Source organism: Geotrypetes seraphini, chromosome 9 (genome assembly GCF_902459505.1).
Source record: "Geotrypetes seraphini chromosome 9, aGeoSer1.1, whole genome shotgun sequence".
Classification (NCBI taxonomy): domain Eukaryota; kingdom Metazoa; phylum Chordata; class Amphibia; order Gymnophiona; family Dermophiidae; genus Geotrypetes; species Geotrypetes seraphini.
Window position 1 is genome coordinate 172,784,778 of NC_047092.1, and position 14,017 is coordinate 172,798,794.

The window sequence follows — 14,017 nt, forward strand, 5'->3', positions numbered from 1 at the left end:
GTTTCTCATTAAAGTGCAGTAAACATTTTACAGTGGCTATGTATGTGTTAGTATCAAAACCTAACACACAGTCAGTGGCACCCCCTGCCCTCTTCTCTGACCCCCTCGCTCCTTCCCTGCCTCCTGCGCACCTTCCCTTCCTCCCTTCGCAGGTGTGAGCAGCATCTCCATTCTCCATGGATCAGCAGGATAGCAACAGCCACACATGTTGGTGACGTCACAGCTGACGTTGCCGTTCGGCCCTTGTCAAAGAGCTCAGAATGAACTTTAAAGTTCTGAGCTCATGTACTAATTCCAAACCCTACAGAATAACATAAATCCTTCAGTTACTTTTTTAACCACTGCAGCGGTTAGAAGCCAGTGAGCCCTTGTCCATTTTACTAGTGTTAATTGTTTCATTTTCAATAGTTTAATGCGATCTTTATTTACCCTAATTACCACGATCTTCATTTTATTCATTGCCGCGATACCTACTAAATTGCAGCGCTCCTCTGGCAATTATTCGCCGAGATCGCTACTTAATTACAGTGATCATCAATAAATAATTTCCGCGATGGATAAAAAAAAACGGGCTTAAAAACCTGCGCTGCCTGTGTAGCAAAAATGTCAACTACCGACAATCACGACATTTGTTTAAAGTGCTTGGGTTCTGATCACGATTCTGACTCCTGTCAGCACTGTGTCAGCCTGACCAAACAGTCCTGAAAGGCTAGAGAATTAAAGCTGAAACTGCTTTTGTAGAACCTACAGTATGAGCCCTGTACCTCCCAACAGCAAAGTTTGGCGGGCCTTGCTCCAACCGTCCTTTCAAAGCACAGTGAATATAACTCACCATCACCTCGATCTGCACCAAAGCAACCAGTCTTCACGGCACATAGCAACGAGTTCTCACTTCGATCAGCGTCAAGGACAAGAGCCTCACCATGCCCAACATCAGGAGCATCAACAACGTGCATCGGGGGAGGAGCATCGACGTCATTCATCACATCGGGAGAACCACCATTCACCATCCCATTCAAGTACCTCCCATAGACGTCATTCAAGTACTGCCCACAGACATCTCTGGACTCCAATCAACACACCGTTCTCAAGATAGAAGACACATTACATCAGAAAAACTGTCATCTTTCAGCACTATAACTACAAGCAGTCAGGATAGTGAGGATAATTCTCCCTTCCCAGCTGCTTCTTCTGTTCATTCTCCAAAATTAATTCAAGCAGCAAAACGTGCTGTGTCTCCACAATTAGCTAATTTGGCTAAAAGAAAATGCACCAAAAAACCCAAGCATTTATCTCTATCTCTTCCCTACCTTTCGGACTGTGGAATTTCCATGCCAGACCCCTGGTACCAGCTTGTCAGGTTGCTACAAATTTAACACCTCCTCAACCCCACCCAATATTCACTGAGCTGTGGAGACAGTTCTAGAGTCCCCCTATGGCACACAATCCCCAGATTTAAAACAATCACTTCAACTGTCTAAACCAGTTTCTGAGCCTAATGCCATTATTACGGCTACGTGACACCCTACTATCGGCAGCTGCACTGGCTACCAACGGAAGCCCGAGTAAGGTTTAAATTTGCCTGCCTCTGCTTCAAAGTACTATACGGCCTGACCCCAAGTACATAATGGACATTTTCGCATTTTCTAATAACAAACTCAAGAGAAACACACACCCAAAACTCATTTCCCCTCCAGTCAGAGGCTGCAAAATGAAAAAACACCACGAGCACCTTCTCTCTCACCAAGCAGTCCTATGGGGCAAAGACCTAGACCAACTGCTTTCGCCCACTACATACGGGGAATTCAGGAAACGCCTAAAAACATACCTGTTCCAGAAATACCTAAACAATTGACCCGCTCTCCCTCTCCCTCCCCCCTCCCTATTCCACCTGAACTTACAGCACTGTTATAAATATAATCTGCTATCTTCATCTTATCGTAACTCTACGTTGCTATTTATCCCCAACAGGTCCTGTCAGACATTACCTACTGAAATGTACATATTACATTTTCGCTCAGCAAATTGCATTTCTATACTATTGCCTCCTGAGGTCTCTGATCTCTGTATTTCCTCTGAATATCTACTTATTGTATTTCGCTGAATGTCCAGCACTCTTGATTATAAACCGCCTAGAAGTCGCAAGATTGTGGCGGTATAGAAGAATAAAGTTATTATTATTATTATTCTACTTCGGAGTCTCCGCCACAATCTTCTTCAAACCAGACAACACCTCCTGAAGAATTTTCTGATCAGTCTCCTCCACTTCCAGAAAACCAAGGCCCATCAGAAGATACCACTTACCCTATCTTCTTACAAAAAATTGCCAAGCAATTATCATTGTCTAGCTCTGACAAACCAGATCCAAGGAGCAAATATCTTAAAGCTCTAAAATACTTAGAGGTCCCAAAAATGTTGGTTGTTCTGCTGATTCACAACCACCTACTGGAACAACAGACAGCCATTTGGCAAGAGCCCTTTACTTCTATATCAACAAGAAGGGGCATTGAAACCAAATATAAAGTATATACATCATTGGGTCATAACAAACTACAACTTTCACACCAGCATTCCATAGTAGTGGAATCAGCGCTGAAATGCTCAAAAAAGCACAAGAAATTACTCGAATGCTCCTCCTGGAAAGGACCACAAATTATTAGATGTGGTTTCCAGGAAGGTTTTTCAAAATGCAATGTTACAAGCGCGTATTGTGAACCATCAATTTCATATATCGCAATACCTATTTGACTTATTGGAAAAATTAGAAAATCCAACAGCATTGTCAGACCTTCAAGAACGTACAAAATACCTTATTTGTACCTCTTCAGATGCAAGATACTGCATCTAGGTCAGCAGCCATTTCAATAGTAGCAAGACGTATGGCTTATCTTGGAGCATCTGGTATCAGGGAGGATGCACATGACAAGTTGGCCAATGAACGAAAAGCAAGAAAAAAACTGCAGACAGAATGTACAAGATGCAGGCTATGTTTATTATATCAAATATAAATGCAGTTAATGTTACCACCCTTTAAACAAACCTAAGGACCCGACACGGTCTGTGTTTCGGTAAACACGCCTTCTTCAGGGGTCCTAATAAATATAAATAAAGATTGCTAAAGATATACAGTCACAGATGTGTAAAGAACATAAAAAATGGACATATGGTGTGATAAGAAAAGCAACTGATAAAAACATACTGTCATGATTAACTAATAACATAAGTGATGTAATAGAACAACAATAGTGTGTAATGAAAAACTCCATGTGATATACAAAGACCAAAAAATAAATGAAAAATGTATAATACATGACAGATCTAGATACACCAAGGTGCAGTGAACATGTGCATACAAAACAAGAATAATGGCATGAAGAAACAATAAAAATTCATACATGCAAAAGTGCTATAAAGTGGACATAAGTGCAAAAATGCAAAATGGTAGATGTAAAAATAGAGGTGAACAGCTAATATGAAAGAATAAAATAGATAAGAAAAAATAATATAAATGTATAAATGAAACATACCAGAGTTGATAAGGTTTGAATAAAACAGCAATATAAAATAATAGTAAACTAAAATATAAAAATCCATCGTTAAAATGTATTGAGATAAAAACAGTTACTTTATTAAAAAGTTGGTATAAGGAGAATGATGGGGCTGACATAACGAAAGGAAAAGAGGGGTATTAAAAATACAATATAAAAAATAATATCTAATACAGCTGAGAAACTGATTACTACAATGTATATATCTGCCATCCCATGAATGGGAAAATTGGAACAATACCCCTCTTTTCCTTTCGTTATGTCAGTCTTGCATGCAGGACCATCTTGAGTGGAAATGTGCTCCATGCAACATGCCCTCTAGAGCTCCTATCCTGCCCACTGTGTTGTAGCCAAGAAGGGAAGGAAATGAACAGGACACAATTTTGGATCCCCCTCCTTCTTTGCAACCTGTGCTTCCACACTGCCTGCACATAGTTCTCTACAGCTCTTCTCATATGGACCTACTGTTACTCCCCCTGCAGCAGAATGCACCAGAAGGGTCTGGGACCCCCCTTTCCTGAAGAAAACAGAGATCAAACAAGGGGGAGCACCTGAATTTGAGGTGCAGGAAATCTCCCTACCCAGGCTGGGAGTCACAATACTAGATATCTGGGGCTGTGGGTTTTCCAGAAGCAGGGTGTTATGTTTAAGGTCGGCTACACACCAGGGAGCACTCTGCCCTCATTACCCCTCATACACAGCAAGAACCCCCCCCCCCCCCAAACATCCCCCATCATAGAAAGTACAGTTACTTACCATAACAGTTGTTATCCAGGGACAGAAGGCAGATATTCTCAACATGTGGGTGACGTCATGCACGGAGCCCTATAGCGGACAGCCTCACAAGCAATTTGCTTGTAGAACTTCAAAGTTCGCGAGTGCCACACCGCGCATGCACGAGTGCCTTAACGTCTGAGTTAGAGCATGCATCTCCTCAGTTCAGCTAGCTAGCTAAGAAGCCAACCCGGGGAGGTGGGTGGGTGAGAATATCTGCCTGCTGTCCCTGGATAACAACTGTTATGGTAAGTAACTGTACTTTATCCCAGGAGAAGCAGGCAGCATATTCTGAACATGTGGGTGACCTCCAAGCTAACCAGAATGAGGTGGTGGGAGTGTTGGCAATTTAGGAGAACAAATTTTTAAAACTGCCTGGCCAAAAAGGCCAGCTCTTCTGGAGAAAACATCCAGACCATAATGAGAGGGGAATATATGAACCGAGGAGGAAGTGGCAGCTTTGCTGAGTTCCTCAATAGGAGTAGATTTAAGGAAAACTACTGAGGCCACCATGGCTCTAAATTTATGGGCTGGAACTCGACTCTAGATGTAGACCAGCCTGAACACAGGAGAAAAAAAATGCAAGCAGCAATCCAGTTGGAGATGGTTCGCTTAGTAACTGGATGTCTCAACTCGTTTGGACAAATAGCTGAGGAGAAGATCTTCGTGGCTTAGTCCTTTGGAAGTAGAAAGTCAAAGCACACTGACAGTCCAGAGTATGAAGAGCTGATTCTCCAGTATAAGAATGAGGCTTTGGAAAAAAAACACTGGAAGGAGAATGGATTGGAGGAATGAAATTCTGAAATTACTTTTGGTAAGAATTGTTGATGTGTACAAAGGACCACTTTGTCATGATAGAAAACAGTGAAAGGTGGATCTGCAACTAGAGCGGGGAGCTCACTGACTCTGCAAGCAGACACGAGAGCAATGAGAAAAAAACATTGTCTCAGTGAGGTAGTTGAGATGAGCCAAGGACATTGGTTGAAATGGAGGCTGCATCAGTCGAGGAAGAACAATGAGATCCCAAATCACTGGAGGAAGTTCAAGAGGTGGTTTGACATTGAAAAACCGTTCATAAACCTGGAAACCACAGGATGAGCAGATAAAGGTTTCCACATCAAAGGCAGCAATTGCACTGAGATGGACTTGAATGGATGTTGATTCAAGGCCTGATTGAGACAAATGCAACAGATAGTGCAAAGCTGAAGGCAAGGAAGTAGACTGAGGCTCCATGTGATGAATGATGCACCAAGCATAGAATCTAGTACATTTCTGATGGTAGCATTGCGTTGTGGTAGCCTGACAATGTCCTTGACAGAATGTGGAAAACCGGAAAGGAGTTATGTTGAGAGGTACCAAGCTGTCAGGTGTAGAGACTGCAGGTTGGGATGAAAACAGAGACCATTGACTCTGTGCAGAAGGAATAGCTCCCTGCAGGTGAGTTGAAGTAGAAGGGAAAATCACTGTTGTCTGGGCCACCGAAGAGCTATGAGAATCATGATGGCATGATGTTGGTTGAGCTTGACAAGGGTCTTGAAAAAGAGAGGAAATGGAGGAAATGCATACAGAAATAGATTTGTCTATTGCAGGAGAAATACAGCTGCCTCCAGTCGGTGAGAAGAACTGAGGCAGTTAGATGTGGGGAAATGCAAGAAATCTATATGTGGAGTCCTCCACTGAGAAAAATGGGATAAAGAGGCGAAGAATGGATTGGCCATTCGTGAGATTGCAGAAGACGACTGAATTTGTCTGCCAGATGGATGTTATCGCCTTGAATGTAGACGGCTTGAAGAAAGGTGTTGTGATGATTTGGCCAGTCCCACACCCTTTGAGCTTCCTGGCAAAAGGGGAAGAGATGTTGTGCTCCACTGCTTGTTGACATAGTACATGGCGACTTGGTTGTCTGTACAAATAAGGGCTACTTGATCATGGAGAAGATGCTGAGAAGCTTTGAGAGCATGGAAGATCGCTCCGAGTTCCAATAGATCAATACGATACTGATGCTCCATGCTGGGCCAATAACCGTGAGTACGGAGACTGTCTGGATGAGCCCTCTGAGCATAGGTCGAAACTTCTGTCGTGAAGACTCTCTGGTGAGGGGGTGTTGAAAGCAGGAAACCTCTGGAGAGATTGGAAGAGAGCATCCACCAGTGGAGAGACAGTCTCAACGAAGGAGTGACAATGAGGCATTGAGAGAGTGGGTCACAAGCCGGTGCCCACTGAGTCTCCAGGATCCACTGAAGAATTCGGAGACTGGGAAAAAGAGTCATGTGAATGGTAGAGACCATGTGACCTAGTAGAACCATCATTTGCCTCGCTGACAGTGAGAAGAAAGATAATACTTTTTGACATAATCGAAAGAAAGTATCCTATTGAAGAAGAAATGTCGTCAGTCAAGAAGTGTCCAGGACGGCTCCAATAAACTGTGGTGTATGAGAGGGCCGTAGCTAGGACTTTGGAAAGGTGATCTTGAAAGCTAGACTTGATAGAAAATCAAATAGTCCGTTGGGTGTCTACGATAACCCCCTGTTGCGATGATGCTTTGATGAGCCAATCATCCAGATATGGAAAATTCTGAAGGTCGGGGTAGCGCAGAGCTACCGGAAGTACAACCAGGCACTTGGTGAAAACTCGTGGAGAGGATGCCAGGCCAAAAGACAGGACTCTGTACTGGAAATGAAAATTCCCCACCCTGAATCTGAGAAATCTGTGAGAGGCTCGTGGAATGTGAGTGTAAGTCTCTTAGAGATCTAAAGAGCATAACCAAGCTGCGTAATCCATCAGGGGATACAGGGACGCTAGAGAGAGCATTTGAAAACTTCAGTCGAAGGGAGATCTGGTGAAATTTGAAGAAATTGAAGTGAGTAACCCTTCTTGATGAAGGCAAGAACCCAAATGTCTGATGTAATCTGCTCCCATCATTGATAGGAATTATGGAGATAACCTCATGTGAAAAAAGGCGAGGCCAGAGGCATGAAGATTGAAATTATGCTCAGCTCTTGATTGTCAAAAAGACTGTGGAGGCTTAAATACAGCAGGAGTCTGGAGATTTTGCTAAGTGCATTGTAGAGGCTATTTCTGAGGTGGAGGCCTGGAACAAGCCGGAATAGTGGATACTGAGGTGGAGAAGGCTTATAATACTTAGCCCCTGGTGGTTTAGGGTTAGGACTAATCAGAGAGGTAGAAGATCACTCATGCTCTGAAAGGCATTTGGCGGCAGCTGCAAGGGATTAATCAAACAACCATTTCTCTGGCAGGGAATATTGGCCAGTTGGTCTTGAAGATTGGAATCCATGTCCACAATCCGTAACCAATTACGACGTCCCATTCTGGATTGAAATTGCAAAAGCATCGTACGTTGCCTTGACCCTGTGTACTCGCAACTGAGACAGGGTATGTGTAGCTGGTGAAACTCAGGCAAACGATGATGTGCCCCCATAGAAGTGTGAAAAAGCCGATGGCCAAAGTTATCCATGGACCGTCCTCTCCCAGGAGGGACTGCAGCGTAAATCTGAATGGGATGAGTCTTCTTGAGAGGATTCTACCAGTAAGGATTGGTGGGACAATCGAGGTTTGTCAAACCCTGTATAAGCAACCATGCAGTACTGGGATTCCATGTGCGAGGGTATAGCCCGGATGGAATAATTCCAAATTCTTCAGAAAAACCAGGTGCAAAAAAGAGTCAGAGGAAGCCTCAACGACTCTTTTAGAGCCTTACCCATATCATAGAAGTATGAGAAACCTGAGTGCCTCGACACATGCCTCGTAGTGGAGTATGAGGATTCCCAGCAGCATGCCTCGAAAGAGGGGTCCGGGGCCTCAAAGTGGAGTGGAACTAGGCTGACGAGGATGTCCAGCACAAAACCCCACCTGGGCTTGGAAGGTTCTCCCAAGAGCCTCGAAGAACGAGGAAAAGAGGGATCCATATTCTGCCTCGAACAGAGGTGCCTAGATGGAGAGGAGTACCTCGAGGCAGAAACAGATTGAGGCTTCTTGACTGCCTCGAAAGCTTGACAGCTAGAGTACGAGGCCTGGATTGACCAGGCGAGGACTCACTTGAGGATGAGGCACGAGGCCTCAGAGACGTAGAAGGTTGTGCCTCGAGAATATGCTCAGACCTGCTTGCAGGGAGCAAAGTCGAGGCAGGAGCATATTGAGTAAACACAGTGCTAAGCTCGTTGTGTAGAAAAAGTTCCAGCATGTCCTGGAAAGTTGGCACCGTAACCAATGAAATTGGTAATGAAGGTGAAGCAGTGCGCTCCATAGAGGGCGACCTCGAGGATGAGTATTCCCTATAATTGGATGCACGCATCAAAGGAGGTCTCGTAGAGGCCATTCAGGCAGACGGTTTCATGACCCTGAAAAGTTGCTGAATCTGGACCCAACATGTCTTGAGAGCCCCTTTCTGAAAAGTAGCACAGCGGGTGCAGGACTTAGGATGGTGGTCGGGTCCTAAATAGTTAAGACAAATGGTGTAGGTCAGTGAGAAAAACCCGCAGTTATACTGACTACAGCGTTTGAATCCCGGAACAAGCCAGGATATGAAAGAAAACAACGGCCGCAGCCGAAATGAAGACTTGCGGCTAGGGCCGCAGCCCAAGCCAGTCGAAAGAAGAAACAAAGGGTTGTTTGTTTGTTTTTTTTAACCCGTGCCACACAACGACTTGAAGGAAAAGTGAATAAATAACGAAACAAAGCTGTGGTGTGAGAAGGCAACGGACAACAGGGCAGCGCTAGAAACAGGTGCTTCTCAGCTCAGCGGAAAAACAAGAACTGAGGAGACATGCGCCCTAACTGGGGCGGGAAGGCACTTGCGCATGCGCAGTGTGGCACTTTCGAACTTTGAAGTTCTACAAGCAAGTTGCTTGCGGGGCTCCGTGGATGACCTCACCCACATGTTGAGAACATGCTGCCTGCTTGTCCTGAGATAAAAAAAAAGGTACCAAGACCAGAGGTAGACCAAGTGTGAAGCTGCCGCCCTTCAGGCGTCACATTCAGCCAGGCTGCCACTGAGGTAAAAACCGCTTTCCCGCCTAGCTCCCTCGCTGCCTGGCCATTGGCTGGCGCCCTCCCTTCTCTCGCGGACACGCCTCTTTCCCTCCCTCCCCGGGCCAAACGCTTCCCCTCGTGCGGAGGAGGGAAGTGTCAGTTGGAGCGCCCCCTCACGCGGCCGCTGAAAAGTAAAAAAAAAAAAAAAAGCGCTCGAATCCTCCGGCCACCATTTCAGCATGCTAATCGCCTCCTAAGATTTCTGTGCGCTTGCCCAGACTAGGTCTACGTGTTTCTGAGCGACGCGCCAGGCCCGAGGATAAGGCCACCCATCCCGGAGCTCTCTTTCTGTACACCCGTCGGTCTTAGCTGTCAAAGGGGAAGGGGGGCTCCTAAGAAGCGGTTAATCAAACGCACGCGGCAGCAACCTCCCCGCTCTCCGGCTCAGCGCCGGTTTTCAGCAAGGGGGAGGGGGGGGGATTGGCTGCAGTTCTCCTCGCCACCACTAGGTGTGTCTTGGTACCATTTTTTTTTTCCTCCTAACAACAAACTGTGAAATTCAAACCTGGATTGGGGGAGTAAAAGAAAAAAAAACACGAAAAAACCTAGGGATCTCGGTGTGTTAGCGAGCGGTGCATCCAGGATCCCCCCCTTAAAAAAAAACAAAAAACCCACCCTAAAAGAAATTTCGCCTAATTTACCCAATGCCTTGAAACCACAGGAGCGGACGTCCAAACCGAGGCATCGAAAAGGGCAATTGCAGCCCGTGGCTCGGCGCCGTTCTCTGATTGCAGCTGAGGAAAGAAGGGCTTGATCGGCGCCGCCGAAATCCCGGGGCTGAATGAAAACGAGCCCCCCGGATGCCACCAGAGGCGTAAAGTCGGGGGAGACGGATTAAAAAACGTTGCATCCTCGTCGATGACAGCGGCTGCTGCACCAGGGTAAATACTTTGATGCCTTTTTTTTTTTTTTTTTTTTTTTTGCAATGCTACATTTTCCCCCACCGTGATATGCTCGTAATCGGTATCTTTTTGAGCCGGTGTCGAGGGAGTATTTCATAATTCTCTGGCTAGGATCTTGATTTATTTCCCCCCCCCCCACCAACCTCATCTTTAGCTCGGTGGGGGGGGGGATGTGATTCTTACGGTGACAAATTAGTGGGGTTTTCTAATCAGAACAGCAAAAGCATTTTGCACGTCTGTCTTAAAAAGAGTTTGCAGGAAATGTGTATAATATGTTTGCAAAGAAAATGGCATTTTAGTTCCTAGAACTTCACCCTTGCAAAAAGCATTTCTTGGCTGGGTTCGGCTATGGAGAATCCCACGGTGGAACCCGCACAAGAGCTGCAGAAAAGCAGACAATTCTTGGCCAAAGCTGCCCTCATTGGACTCAAGGAGCCCTTGAGGTGTATGTGCCTGTTGCCAAAAAAGGGGGGGGGGGGTTCTTTTTTAGCAACAAAGAGGCAACACCTGGGTTATAGTTACAGAATGCATGTCATTTTCTGGACATTTTTCCCCCCCTCCATTCTTCGCATTTGCAGCACTGCAAAAAATATAGATAACTTCAGGGATGAGAGACTATTGCAACTCTGTTAAGGTCCTCCAAACAGCTGATCACCTCCAAACTGATTTATAAGACTTTGCAGCCCTCTAGAATGCTTAGGCTTTGTGCAATAATGGGGATATTTTCAGATGTGTAGAGCTGCTGAGTTATGGGTGGGAAGTACTGTCTGTCTTTTTTTTTTTTTTTTTTTCTTTTTCTTCCCCCCCCCTTCTTCTTCAATCTTCCTTGCACCGGAGATTGCATTAGAAACGTCATCTTTTCTTGCAAAGGAAAAGCCAGTTCTAAGCAGGTTTAATCAAAGTGAGTCTAATAGATTTCTAATTAAAGCTCGGATTTGGGTCCATTTTATGGTTGCACGTCGTTCCTGAATAATTGTGCTAAAAGAATTGTTTTTGCTGAAGCGAAATGCTGTTATCACCGTGCACGATCACTAAAACTGTGGTCTCTGGTTAGTCCACTTTTCCAAAATCAGATTAACGACCTTATTTGTCCCATTTTTATTTTTTTTTCTATAAACACAAAAGTGGGAAAGAAAACCTCTATGGAACATCAGCCTGCAATCATTTGTGGTTTTTTTTTTGTGGTTATTTATTTTTTTAAGGGCTCTGCCATTTAAAATGCATTCATATTTCATGCTTAGGAGAAAATATTCTATTTTATATGCTTAAATGCATTTTAGAGAGTGTTAACAGGCGCTTGAAAGTGCTTGCAATTTCAACCTTTAAACTGAACAGTCTAAATTGCAGCACAGAACATAGGGAGGTATGCAGACATAGTATCTGCACCTGCACTAACTTGCTTCCTAAGAGAATTGAAAATAAAATAAAAAGAGGTTGAGCAGCATTTGAAACCTGATGTTTGGCTTTTTCTGCGGCAGAGAGAATTTTGCACCATGGGATGCATGATAGTTACTGATGCTATAGGAGGCCAACCATATCCTTTTTCCACGTTTAGGTAGCTGGCACAAATGCTGTTTCTGAAAATGACACGTGGTTGTGGTGTAATATCTTATGCACTGGTCCTAGGTGTAAGAGGGAGACACTCAAAGAAGCTGAGTGGTGCACAGTAGATGCTGGAGCCAGTATAACTGAAAATAGCATAAATGTCTGTCCTGTTGTGCTTTTTTTTTTTTTTTTTTTTAGGGGGGGGGGAACGTGCACAGCCGTTTTGTAGAAGAAAACACGTAAAATCTGTTATCCCAGGACAAGCAGGCAGCATATTCTTGACTGATGGGTGACGGCACCGATGGAGCCCCGGTACGGACAATTTTAGAGTGATTGCACTCTAAGAACTTGGAAAATTCTAGTAGGCCGCACCGCGCACGCGCGAGTGCCTTCCCGCCCGACAGAGGTGCGCAGTCCCCAGTTTCTTAGTTTCCGCGGAGCTAAGAAGTCGCACTTTTCAATGGCTGTTGAAAAGATTTTTTTCTGTCGCCTTCCCGCTCGCGAAATCTTTTTGGAAATTATATTTCCTTTTTTTCTTTTATTATTTTCTTTAAAAAAAACAAACAAAAAAAACAGTTTTTTTCTTTTTTCTTCATTTCATCGGTTTTGCCCCGGCGGGGCCTACTGCCGCCATCGAGGCCTCGGCCTTCGATTTGGCAGAAGCCGTTTTTCCTTTCATGCCCCCCAGCCAGGTTTTAAAAAGTGCCAGCGGTGTGCACGGCCTATCTCTCTTACGGACCCGCACAATTGGTGCTTACAGTGCCTGGGTCCAGAGCATCAGGCTTCTACTTGCACCCGCTGTGCCACTTTGAAAAAACGTACATTAAAAAACCGACAAATCCAACAACGTTTGCTTTTCGGTGCCGATATGTCTGACCCTGCGACATCGACACCGGCATCGGCACCACCTCAGTCGGCACCCACTTTGTCGACGCCGCGCGACACCGTGCCGGCGTCGCAACACTCAGGTAAGCCGGCTAAGAAGCCATCTCCGTTGGAGCGTCCTCCGGTCTCAGTAGCAGCGAGTCCAATCCTGCCGACCTCGAGGCGCCCACAGAAGCGCTCCGCTCCTATTGAGGTGAGCCCCTCGACATCGGGTTCCTCATCCTCGGAGCGTAGAGCGGCACCACAGGTACCGCAGAAGAAAAAGGCGGTACCGGTGCCTTCGCTGGACGAGCGGATTGCTGCTGTCCTGCAAGTGCAACTTAAGGAGCAGTTGCAACAACTCCTTCCCGCACTTTTGACACCGAGCCTTCCAGTCCCGGTCCGGTCTGAGCCACCGGTACTGACAGTGGAGCGCCCTCCTTTATCGGCATCCACTTTGTCGGTACCGGTTCACACTGCTTCCTCGACTTCGATGCCAATCTTAGCACCGGAACCGAGAGCTCAACACCAGGCGGTGCAGACTTCGGTACCGACGCAGCATGTCACATCTCCTGGTACCGTGTCTATGAGGTCGGGTAAGTCGGTGCGCAAAACCCGACACCTGGAACCCTCCACTCCGGAGTCTCGAGACCGTGGCTCTCAGATTCGGGACCCTGATTTGTGGGGTGACTCTGAAGAGCCCTTTCTGTCTGAGGGTGAGTGTTCCTCTGATGAAGAGGATCATCTTGTTGCTGATCCCTCTTCTAAGCAGAATTCCACATCTTTTACCTCTTTCTTAAAAGAGATGTGTGAATCTCTTTCTATTCCCTTGGAGGCTGAGTCGAAGAAATCCAAGGCATTCCTTGATGCTCTGGACTTTGACCAGCCTCCAAGGGAATTTCTCAAACTTCCTCTCCATGACATCTTAAGAGAGACTTTTTATAAAAATTTAGAGACTCCCCTGACTGTACCGGGAGCTCCTCGTAAATTGGACTCCTTATACAAGGTTATCCCTATCCCTGGTTTTGACAAACCTCAGCTCCCGCATGAGTCTCTTTTGGTGGAATCCACACTTAAGAAATCAGCGGGAGCTAGTGTGTATGCCTCAGTCCCTCCTGGCAGAGAAGGAAAAGCCATGGACAAATTTGGCAAACGTTTATATCAGAATGCCATGTTAGCCAATAGGTCAGGGAACTACGCTTTTCATTTTTCATTTTATTTAAAGCACCTCATTCAAAACATGGCTGCTTTTGAAAAGTACCTCCCTGACCGCAAGAAATCTGCATTTCATGCCTGCTCTTCTTCTCTTCTCCAGTTACGCATGTTCCTAGTTCA

The 14,017-nt window shown here is 45.5% G+C and overlaps 1 protein-coding gene across 4 annotated transcripts in view; it reads left to right on the top strand.

The window, feature by feature from the left end:
- Positions 1 to 9,383: 9,383 nt before the first annotated feature.
- The window catches only part of NLGN1 (neuroligin 1), a 536,958-nt gene continuing 532,324 nt past the window's right edge, over positions 9,384 to 14,017 (top strand). For all 4 annotated transcript variants that reach the window (XR_004540695.1, XR_004540696.1, XM_033959383.1 and 1 more), the window contains exon 1: positions 9,384 to 10,252. The gene's annotated coding sequence lies outside the window, so the exon portion shown is untranslated. The remainder of the gene's footprint in view (positions 10,253 to 14,017) is intronic.